This window comes from Myotis myotis, unplaced genomic scaffold (assembly GCF_014108235.1).
Source record: "Myotis myotis isolate mMyoMyo1 unplaced genomic scaffold, mMyoMyo1.p scaffold_m19_p_2, whole genome shotgun sequence".
Lineage (NCBI taxonomy): Eukaryota > Metazoa > Chordata > Mammalia > Chiroptera > Vespertilionidae > Myotis > Myotis myotis.
The window spans coordinates 5,411,832-5,423,931 of NW_023416324.1; positions in this window are offsets into that span (position 1 = coordinate 5,411,832).

Here is a 12,100-nt window from a genome sequence, read left to right on the forward strand (position 1 = left end):
CCCAGAAGAACAGGTGAGCACCCCCTATCTGCAGCCCTTCAGAGTCCCTGGCAGCAGCCGCATCTCCCAGGCGGGAGCCTGGATCCGCTCCCAGAGGCAGGAAACTAATTTCTCACTTGGAATTCAAGCAAGACCTCACTCCTCATTGTGCCAGAGGCGGCGGCCAGGTGGCTGCCCTGGGCATCGGTCAGTCTGTGCTGTAGGGGTTGAGGCAGCTGCAGGACATCTGTGTTTTAACCACGATCCCTTACATTTCAGGATGACTCTCACCTTTCTGAAGACTGTTCAATGCTAGGAACCCTCCCAAGCCTCCCTCCCACCCGCCCCCACCCCCCTCCCGGGGCCACCCGCTCCTGGCAGAGGCTGTTGGTGCCCATGCATGCCACTCACCTCTATAGCCAAAGCTGCTTAATGCAAACACCTGTGACCCATTCCCCATGTCCTGGAAGCATGGCAGCCACTCTGGCCACACCCTGAGCACAGCGTCCACAAGGATCCTTGTGGGTCAATGAAGGTGGGGTTAAACTTGAACTCTACGTCTCCTGTGAGAACCACCACTCCCCAAACCTTATCAATAGCACTAGAGGCCCAGTGCACGAAATTCGTGCAAGGGGCTCCACCCCTCACAGCCCCAGCTTCATCCGGAAGGTCGTCTAGACAGTCATTCTGCTGTTCGGTCTAATTAGCATATTAGCTCTTTATTATATAAGATGATTTACTCAGCCTCATGCACCTGACCCCAAAGCTCAGAAGCCAGAGCCAAAGTGGAGGCCACCTCTCTGTTCATTCATTCATTTAAGACCATTTACTGAGCCAGGTAATGAGGGGTACGGGGACTACAACAGTGAACCAGACACCCTCAATCCTAGGTGTGCTCTCGAGGTGAGGTCTTAGGAGACAAGTGTGGCAGAGCCAGGCTGGGTGCTCACCAATCCCCTTTCCCTCTTCCAGGGCCCACAGGAAAACTACATTTCCCAGCTCCCCTTGCAGTCGGGTTGGGGCCTGGCTAGGTTCTGGCCAATGAGATGCAGAATGAGTGTTGGGTGCCACAGGTAGGTCCACCCATAAAACCCCCTGTATTTTCATCTACATTTTCCCTCCCACTTCTACACTGACTTCAAAGGCACAAGTTCAAGATGGCAGCATCACAAAGTGCAGAGAGCCAGAATCCTCATATCCTGCGTGTAAGACGGCAATCAGGTGTCAACAGGTGTCGGCAAACCTGCATGGATGCCAACTAGAGTGAGAGATATGGCTCCCTTATGTGAAGCCACTGAGATTCATGGCGGAGCCCGCCCACCCTGACTATTAAAATACACTGGTGGCCGAGTGTGGGAGGAATATTTTCCAAAGAGGGATGAGGCGATATCTCCCATCCACACGACTCTCCTGTGATGTGACCTCAACACTCCTCCCACTGAGTCATGGGGTCTATGAGTTCCACCCCCTTGAGTCTGGAGGACCTCTGTGACTGCTCCAACAGGGGCGCTGCTCTAGGACCTCCACGTCTGGGTCCTAAAAGGTGAGACAGGCTCCACCTGGCTCCCTTGGGACGCTCTGTGCCTGGTTGTGACTTTCATCCCTGGGAACAGGTGTCTCTCTGAGCCCGAGTGTCCAGCCACCCCCAGGACCTCTGCCCCGGGGACGGGAAGGGCAGGATTAGAGGGGAGGTGCCCATACACAGAGAGCCAAGGGCAGGGGCTCCTGGAGAGGCTTGGCCAGGGGGAAATAAGGATGCTGAGCTGGGACCACATCGTCGCAGAGTCACAGTGACCAACAGACAAAACAATGTTTTCTTCTGGGAAGTTGGGAGGCCCTATACCCAAGCCCGTTCCCCAGACACCACACGTGTTCATTCCCACCCCACTCCCTTCTGCCCGGATGTCTGAACAGGGTCCCTCCAGCCAATCCCAGCTGCGGGAAACAGGGTGGCCAGGGGCAGGGCCGGGGGTGGGGTGGGGGGGGCTTTAGAACAAATGAGGAACGAGCCAAACATCTGCCAAGACAGGGAGCTGACTGCGACCTCCGTTTCCCCAAAACACCTGGAGGTTGCTGGGAAAGAGGAAGAGCAGGGAGGGGAGTTTGGGGCCTCTGACTGTAGGCCTGCCTCTACCCCTAAAGCCAGTATTGCTAAACTGGGGGGGTGTCTGCTCCTGTCCCCCACCTCTGCGTGGGAATGTTATGAGGCTAAAATAACCTAACTGGGGTGAAAGCTTTCTGGGATGGAGGTGTTCCGGCACTCTCAGGCACTGTGGCATGGAGGGGCCTCTGCGATTCCAGGTAACAGCTCTATGAAGGCACCGGGCTATCATTATTGAGCGTCATCATGAAGGCACTTTATGTCACTGAACTTCCCTCGCATCCTCCCCCAGGGACAGACAGGAAGGGATTCCAGAGCAAACCCTTGGGGGGCTGAGAGTCCTGACTGAGGGGTAGGGGGACCCTCCTTTTCTCTTTCCCTAGAAGAGGCTCTTGACCTATATGCACTGGCTCCTTCTTGACCTAGAAATTATGGGAGAGAGGAAAAATATTTCCACTAGTGAATTTTCAAGCCTCTCTCTCTAGCCTTCAGTGAGGGACTTTTCCTCGCATGGGTGTGGGAACCAGGAACACTCCGCTGACTCTCATTAGCCCCCAGGTATGTCTGTCCTGAGGTACCATTAGCCTCCAGCACAGGGGCATCTGTGCTCTGACCTCAGGGCCTTTGCACATGCTGTCCTTCTGCCTGCATGCTTTTCCTCCACAATATGCACACAGTTTACCTCTCATTCACTCAGATCTCTATTCAAATGCCCTCTCCTGAAAGTGACCCCCGCCCAACCGCCCTCCTAAAAAACATCCCAGTGCTCTTCATTGCTTACCTCATCCAGTCTTTCTTCCTAGCTCTCAGCACTGCTCATCATTACATTATATAATCGTTGGTTTGGTCACAGCCAATCTCACCCACTGAAGCCTAAGTTCCCAGATATCGTCTCGCTCACCACTGTGTTTCCAGCACCAAGGACAGAGCCAGGCACAGCGTATTTTCCGATGAAAACGTGAAACGGATACCTATGCTTTTTATTCATTCCTCACCAATTCTCCGAGTGGCCTCTGTCCCAAAGCCCCGGAGATATAACAACAATAAGATCCAGTTCTGCCCTCCGGGGGCTCACAGCCCAATGGGAAGCAGAGGCGTGAGGGAGCAGCACAGCGTGAGACCCAGCAGGGGACCGGCCTCACATTTATCAACTAGCATTCACGTCTCCAGCCCTGACACCCCTCTTGAGCTCCTGTCTCACACATCCAGACGCTTTTCTTGAAATGTTCAGCAGGGTGGGAATTCAAAAACAGAAATCTCAATTTTCTTCCACACCTGCCCCTCCCTCCTGTTCCGGGCTCAGTAGCTCAGGCACCAGCCTCCACTCCTCTCTTGGTCCTGCCCGCTGCAGCCAACTGGCTAGTCCTCTGGGCTCTGTCTCGAAAATATACCCAGCGGTGAAGGCGCTGGAAAGGCCCGGCGGGAGCTTCACCAATGCCAAGGGCAGGCCAGGGACCTGGCCAAGCCCAGTACAGGAGGACTTCTAACGCCCGCCCTCCATCAGAGCATTCTGCCAACTATCTTTCAAGGATGCTTGTAACTTGGCTCTCGGACTTGTTTTGGCTCAGGTACTGACGAACGGCAGTGGGCTGTCCTCCCGTGTGTTCTATGGCCCACCCGGGGTTTCTCACCAGGAGGAAATACAGCCGGCACCTCGCTCTCGCGGGCAATGACATCTTTATGAATCTAAAGGTCGTAATTCATGCAGTTGACCTAATGTCACGTTTTATAGACGTTTAACATTTATTAATTTCCATTTCACAGTTTGCTCTGCCCATGGTGGAGCCAATAAATATTTTAAGGGCTCAGATTTGTTAGCAGGATCCTGAAAAGCCCGGAGGCCCACAGAGGGAGTGTGGCCTGGAGGAAGGAACTGAACTTGCCTGGTCTCGGTTTCCCCATCGTGCTCTCCAAGGCCCTCCCAGCCAGCAGTGTGTCCTGCAGAGCCGGCCCACCCCCAGCAGCAGCGCCAAGGCCAAGCCCAGCAGAGGCTGCGGCCTGGGACGGAGCGACCCTCCGATCCTCACAAAGATGGAGGCAGAGACCTCCCTCTCACCCATGAAGAGCAAAGCAATAAAAGACGCTATTTTGCAGTCAGTTGAATTTCATTTGTGTGGTTCGGAGTGACTTTCTAGGTAATGAACCTGCCACGCTTATGTCCTCCATGGAGAGAAAGGGGGACAAGAAAGGGGAAAGGCCTGCACTATTTCCCCTGCAGCCCCAGCCACTGAGAGCGGCAGGGCTGGGCAGAGCCGCCCAGCTGTGGATGCGACAGTCAGGTCAAGGGCAAGGTCCCTGGGGACGTGCTTATGCATGCAGCCTGAGTGGCCTGGGTTAGGCCTCGGGGAGAAGTCCCCACCCCCACCTCCAGGCATCTTTCCTGAGTAAAGGTGACCGGGTCTGCTGCCGCCTCTGCCAAGCAGGCCGGAGGCTGAGAACTGACCAGTGCCCTCTGCCCTGTAGATCTGGAAGAAGAGGCCAAAGAGACTGGCACATGCCCAGGGGAGGAGGAGAGGAAGGGATGCCCCTGGCAGACTTCTCCACCTATGAGTGGCAGCTTGGATCCTGAATGATCCATGACAGATGGGACCAGCGGCTCTGGCTACATACACACACACACACAGGCTCCCTCTCCTTCCCTTAGCCCAGGAGGGAGGAACCAGAGGCCCCAACCTCTGGGAATAAGCACCTTGACTGTTGCCCCAGCAGGGGGCATCTCCACCCACACTGGTCAGGAACTGTGGGGGCAGAAACAGGAGTGCTTTGCAAGGTGGCAGCAGGGGTGGGGAAGCCAGTCCCTGTCCAGCTGGGGAAAGCCCTCGTCCTCTCCGAGTTCTTCCTGCAGCACCCAGGCCCCGCTCACCACCCGGCTAACCTGTGCAGTAGTGACCGTGTCCTCCTCCACCCACGCACACACACGTATTCGCATCCACTGCACGCAGGCGGGGGTGGAAGGGACACCGCAGCCACCCAGGCAGACCTCGGCCCTGGGCCCTTGGAGCTCACAGCGCTGCTGGAGAGATGGACAGGCGCGGCAGTCACAGAGGGCGACCCGCGCTCTGACGGAGGAAATACGGCTGCCTGGGTACACCTTACCAGGTTGGGGGAGAAGTATCCAGGAAGACTTCCTGGAGGAGGGGGCAGCTCAGCTGGGAAGGAGGAGGGAGTTATGAGAAGAAGCCTAGAGCACAGGATGGTGCCTCTGTCACCTCCACCCGAGCCAGGCCAGGCGGGCAGAGGTGTCCCTGAGGGGCTGGGCGGGGAAGCCAGCCCCTGAGCCTGTCTTGGGCTGCAGCAATCACTCAGTCAATGGGGCTGAGGAGGGGAAACAACAAAGCCAGTCTAGGTCCCCAGTTTCAGGCTGCCCGGGCCTCCGATCTGCCACTTTCACAGCAGCATGCGAAACTGGCAGCAGACAGCAACCAGGCCTCCTGGGGGCTTTGCATTTCCAGAGGGATCACAGCCTAGAAGGAAAGGCCCCCCACCCCAACCCCACCCCTGTCAGCTCACTCTCCCTTCTCGCCCCCCTTTTGAAGCTTGCCTACCCCTCCCCCCTCCCAAGCCTCCTCTCCTTTCCTCCCTCTGGTCTCCAGACCCAGCACCCATCTTCTGGGTGATCACCATGGTAACCCCACACTGGCCTGGAGCACACTGAGTCTCACACAGCAACCCCAGCCTTGGCTGAGCCAGCACGGAGCTCAGTGTCTCTCAAAGGCTATGGGGCCGGACAGGGCGGGGGGGGGGGGGGGGCCGGGAGATGGAGGGTGAGGCCAGGAAAGGAGGACTATGGATTACACATCCTCTAATCTGGTAAGGCCTTCACATGGTAACAGGAATGTCTAGAATCAGTAACGCCTTAGCCCCAAGGAGAGGAGAAGGCGGTGACGCGGAAGAACCCGGTCAGGGCACATGCCCGGGTTGCAGGCTCCATCCCCGAGCAGGGAAGGGCAGCCAAGGTTGCAGCACTGGTAGGTGTCCTGGCCCCAATCTGCATCCAAATCTATCTCGTTCCAAAGGCTGTGAAACAAACTCTAGGCCATCAGGCCACAAAAACCGCTAACACCTGCCAGGGCTGAGTAGATGGGGGGTTGGGAGGTGGGGGACAGCACCTGCTAATGGGTTCTGTTGGGAGTTAGCAAGCGCAGGCCCATCTACACAGATGGCCCAAATCCTGCTCCAGTTGGCAGCTGCCGTGCGGAGATGTAGGCCCCAGGTGGCGAGGACATCTAATTTCCCAGAAAGCACGAGCCCCGGTCTTTATACGAGAGCCTCTGGTTTGTAAACGTTATCTAATTAAAGTACATTTGATCAGATGCTGTGTAGATCAAACAAGACACGCCTACCTCCCGTTTGCATGAACGCAGTTAATAAATATTTAATGGACACTTACTACGTCACAGGCCGGGTAGCCACCAAAAGTCCCGCATCCTGGGACCCCCTCGGTCCCTCAGACAGGTGCTGAGCCCTGACGTTTTCTTGCTGGAATATCTCCCTGCCTCTGATCAAGCCTCTAAACCAGCGGTTCTCAACCTGTGGGTCGCAACCTCTTTGGCGGTCGAACGACCCTTTCACAGGGGTCGCCTAAGACCATCCTGCATATCAGATATTTACATGACGATTCATAACAGTAGCAACATTACAGTTATGAAGTAGCAACGAAAATAATTTTATGGTTGGGTCACAACATGAGGAACTGTATTGAAAGGGCCAGAAGGTTGAGAACTACTGCAAATCAACTGCCACTTTGTAGGGACAAGGGACTATGTTCGATGACACCGTTAAAGATGCAATCAGAAAACTTCAGACAACTGGAAACTCTAAAATATACACAATTCAGCTTGTTTGTTTTTAATATATCGGCCCTCCCAGCTCGTGGCTGTGTTTCACTAGGTGGAGATTTTTTAAAAATATGTTTTTATTGATTTGAGAGAGAGGAAAGGAGAGAGAGACAGAAACATCAATGAGAGAGAAACATCGGCTGGCTGCCCCCTGCACACACTCACGCCCCAGGGATAGAACCCGCAACCCAAGCGTGTGCCCTGGCCGGGAACTGACCCTCTTGGTGCATGGAATGACACTCAACCAACTGAGACACATCTGCCAGGCCACAACGCAGCTTTTTCACCACATCAATTGCAAGGAGAGAGGGAAAGGGAGGGGAGGCGGGAGGGGCAGGGAGGGGGAGGAGGCGCAGGAGATGGAGAGAGAAATGACGTGTTAACCTACAATAAGGCTTAAGAGACATATCAACAAATTGCACTGTTCAGATTATCGTGTAAAGTTATTTCACAAACTATTTAGAAACTTTTATACGATGTATGACCACGGCTTGGATGGAAGAGAACACGCAGACCAGTCACTGTGGGGAACTGAACTGGGCTGCAGAACCGAGATGCGGAAAAGGTGCCCCGAGGCTGCAGAGGAGAAGGATGGGGAAGCGAGTAATGAGAGAGAGAGAGAGAGAGAGAGAGAGAGAGAGAGAGAGAGAGAGAGAGAGAGAGAGAGAGAGAGGTGATGGAAATCAGCGAGACTGTAACCTACATACGACGGGTGTTCGGTGTTCTCGAGGAAAACAGAGCAAATGGGGCAGAAGCCTCAGCCAAGGGTAACGCGAGAGGATTCTTAGCTGAATGAAGAAGCCACCTGAATCTGGAGATGGGCAGGAAGCCGCGGTGTTCCAAGCAAAAAGGCAATAAAAATAAATGGAAACGTTGCTGTTACAAAGTAAATGTCTGAGCCAGTGGGGAAGATGTGAGCGCTGACGGGATGTTGAATGACGCCGAGGGAATATGGTTTTATTTCTCAGGTGTGATAATACTGCTGTGATTATGTTTTGGGGGAAAAGTCTCTTTATCTTTCAGAGATAATGCTAAAATATCTACAGATTAAATGACAAGATGTCTGGGTTTCGTTCCACAGCCACACAGAGGAGAAGTGGGTAGAGCTATAAATAAAACAAGACTGGTCGTGAATGAATAATTGGATCTGAGTGATGGATAGAGGGGAGGTTTATTGTTATTATATTGTCTTTGCTGTTGTATCTGGTTGAAAGTTTTCCAGAATATCCCGGCCAGCGTGGCTCAGTGATTGAGCATCAACCTATGAACCAGGTCACGGTTCAATTCCTGGTCAGGGCACCTGCCCGGGTTGCAGGCTCCATCCCCAGTGTGGGGCGTGTAGAAATCAACTGGTCAATGAGTCTCTCTCATCATTGATGTTTCTATCTCCCCCTCTCCCTTCCTCTCTGAAATCAATATGTATATAAAGAAAGTTTTAAAGAATAAAAAGTGAAAACAAAGAAAACGGGATTTGGGGTGAGAACTTTCTAGGCCGAGGGTATCAGCCATCACTGAGGCCCTGAGGTGGGTGTGCATGCGTTTGGCCACCTCCAGGAGGTCACTGTGGCTGGAGCACGATGGCCGAAGGCTACGAAAGTCAGAAGGGGTCAGACACACAGGAGGTGGCTGACCACACAGAGCCTCAGGCCAGTGCCATGAGAGAGCCGCGGGCTGGATATGGAAGCGGTTGCTCTATGCCTCTAAAAGATTTGGCTCGGGGGATAGAGCGTCAGCCTGCAGACTGGGGGGTCCCGGGTTCGATTCCGGTCTGGAGCACATGCCCAGGTTGCGGGCTTGGTCCCCAGTGGGGGTGTGCAGGGGGTGGCTGATCGATGATTCTCTCTCATCATTGATGCTTCTGTCTCTCTCTCCCTCTCCCTTCCTCTCTGAAATCAATAAAAATATTTTAAAAATCTATTATATAAAAAGCCTGTGGTTGTCACGCCATCACACCATAATGACCAATCAGCAGGAGGCTGTGTGCTCCACAGGCATGCACAGGTGGGCAGGGACATGCTGTTTGTTCCCTAAAGGTCAGAATACACAGACATTCCTCCGATCCACCTTCCTCCCACCGCCTCCTAGCATCAGCTGCATCTGTTTGGGAGGACCTCAGGGAGCACTGGTTCCTCTGGGCTGGTCACCTGCCCACTGTCCTTTCTCCCGGCCTGTTTCCTGACCGCCCCCCCCAGGGCAGCCCAGACCCTGGTCAGGAAGTCCTTCCTTCAACTGACCCAGGTTTCCCCTGCGGTAAATGCACCACTGCCCGTGCAGTGCACTATCGGACGGGTGTTATTTTAAACCCATGGACTCATTTTTATGTTGTTCTGAATTTATGGCTATGGACGCTGGTTGGCCGTTTCTGGTGGTGATATAAAGTTTCCCTCTAAACGAAATCTAAGTATTTTTAAAGTGAGTGCATGGAAATCAAACTGGTAAGTAAATAATAAGAACAAGCAGTATGTCAATGCGGCCCAAATAGAACTGAAGTGGCTGAGGTTTTAGAAACACTGGATCCGTTGAAATGTCACCTGCCACCGTTCGACCTGCCTCCACTAGGCCTGCCCTCCGTGAAGGTGAAGGCCAAAGGACATAGTCCCGTGTGTTACGGAGAAGTGTTGACTCCCCCACCTGTGTCTGGCTTGGAGACTCATGGCCCAGGTACCATGGCCTGTCTGGCCACCTTTCCCAGAATCCTCCAGGCCCTGGAAAAGGTCCCAGCACCAGGTCAGGGGTCCCAGTGTCTACCAAGCCAGCATCTCCCCAGGACCCACTTCCTCTCAGGCCTCCCAGAAGCGGAGTCCTGTTTTCCCACCTGGACCACCCACCAACATGGAAATAAGCCATTTCCCGCACATAAAGGCCTACGAGGTAATTAAAACCCAGGTCATTTAACTCGGCGGCAATATCCTCGCCATTAATAAGCTAGCTAAGCGCCCCGCTCAAATTAATAACTCGCAAGTGACCCAGGAGCCCTGGCTTCATGCCTTCGTTAAAAAAACAAAAACAGAATTTAAACAGTAAAGTGATTTTCACTTATGAGCCAGAATCATTATTCATAACTGGAGCCCTGTAAGGAGTAAAAGCTTTTTCCACTTAATTAAAATCTTGAACATCACAGGGAAAGGAGACAGCATCGAGCACAAGGGATGAGGAGTGCGCATCAAAAGGGAAAAAGCCGCCCCCCACCCCGCTGTCCCCACCCCCCCCCCGCCCCCCCCCATGTAGCTGCGGGTCTGCACAGCAGGACCTGGGTCTGTGCATCCACCGCAGCTGGAGAATGGAGCGCTGGCAGGCACGTCACGTCGGAGGCTGAGGCTGGCAGGGGAGAGACATGCAAAGACGCCAGCGTGTCATATCCGCGTCCTCAAGACACGCTGAAGCCTCATCTTAACAAGGAAAGCTGAGACGCCGGAAGGGAGAGAACAGAGGCAGCGAGTGGAGACGCAGAGGCGAGATGACAAGCCGCACAAAACCCGCATTTTGGGACAGGTAAGGAGGGAGAGGGCGGGGGACTTGCCCTGGGGTCGTCCAGCTGGTGAGTGGCGGAGCTGCCAGGCAAATCCAAGTCCTTCTGATTGCATGCCAGGCCGGGCCACCTAGCCATCAGCCCCTTCTGTTTGCACAGCTGTCTGCTGGGTTCATTCTCCCCTCTGCCCTCTCCTTCAAGCCCCCCAGCCTCCTGGTCAAGAGGGCACCATCCTCACAATTCACAGATCTGGGAACGGAGGGTGGGACGAGCTGAGGGCCAGTCCTGGCCAGAGCCAAGGCTGGGACTTGAACCCAGGCCTTGGACTCAAAGTTCAGCGCTTGCTTCATACCAGGGCACAGACATCAGGAGGGCTGATGGTTCAACCAAAACACACCAAGCTGGGCTGGGCCCGGGCTGCCTGGAGGGCCAGTACCCACCTCCTCCCGCCCTGGAGCTTGGGGGGAATAGTCAGTAACTGTATGGACATCACTGACACAGTTCACCTCGATTATTAATGACACCAGCAGCAAGAGTCGCTCTTTTCAGAGCATTTGCACGGGCTGGGCACTGTGCTGAGCCCTCTCCCTGGAAATTCACTGAGGACTCACTCCAATAAGTAGACACTGTTCCCCTCCTTCTAGAAGTGGGGGAACTGAGGCCTGGGGAGGTCAGACATCAAAGTCACATGGCTTATCAGTGGCTCAGCCCCCAGAGGCCTGCTCACCACCACTCGGGGACACGCCCTCGTACGAATACACTGACAGCAACGCCAGTGTAGCTAAGTGCTCGGTGAGCACTGCCCTGAGGCCTCGGTCGTCATTAGATCCCGGGAAAGGTGCTATTGCCATCCCCCACTGGACACGTGAGGAAACGGCACAGAGAGGTGGAGTGGTTTCCCCAAGGTCACACAGCTGGGGGGAGGCTGAACTGGGGTTTGAACCAGGAAGAGAAGCTCTGGGGTCTGTACCTTTGGCCCCTCCCCCTCTGGCAGTACCAAGGGGGTCCTGGAATTGTGGATCCCGGAGGCGTCCTGTGGCTTCTCCCATTTCTACCCCGTCACCCACCTCCCCTGCTGAGCTCTTGCTTTCCTACATCCACGTCACCAGGTTGGCTGGGGGACTGAGCTGCCCACTGGATCCTGTAGGCTGAACCCCTCCCTCCTTCTCCAACATGAGCAACCTTCCCATCGCCTTCCACAGCTCCCCACTGTGGCCTCTCTCCCCAGCTGAGTCCCCTCTAGGGCTAGGTAAGAATCAGAATGCCCGAGCTCCAAAGCCCTGACAAGTCATGGCATCCATTCCCACACCCATTCTACAGGTGGGGAGACTGAGGCCCCGGAGCGGATGCCCTGACTTGCCCAAGTTCACAGACTGCTCCCATTTCCCTCTCCACTCAAGCAGCCTGTGCCATGGGCTCCTGGGCCCACCCCAAGCCCACAGCCTCATCGCTCCCCCGCATCTCATGCCCAGGTGCTGGCGTGGGCTGAGACCTCCTGACGATGCCCCAACATACTTCAGCTGGCAGGCCTGGTCCCCATATGGGCCACCTCCACACGTGGGCACAGGGCAGTCACCACAGGAGGCTTATGGTGAGTGTGGGCTCGGCAGGTACTGCCTCTCCAATTGTGTGCCAGACAGGCCTGTTCGCTGCCCAGCCAGCAGGGGAGGCCGGCGGTGCCGCAAACAGAAGCTAGGGCATTGTTCCCTTTGA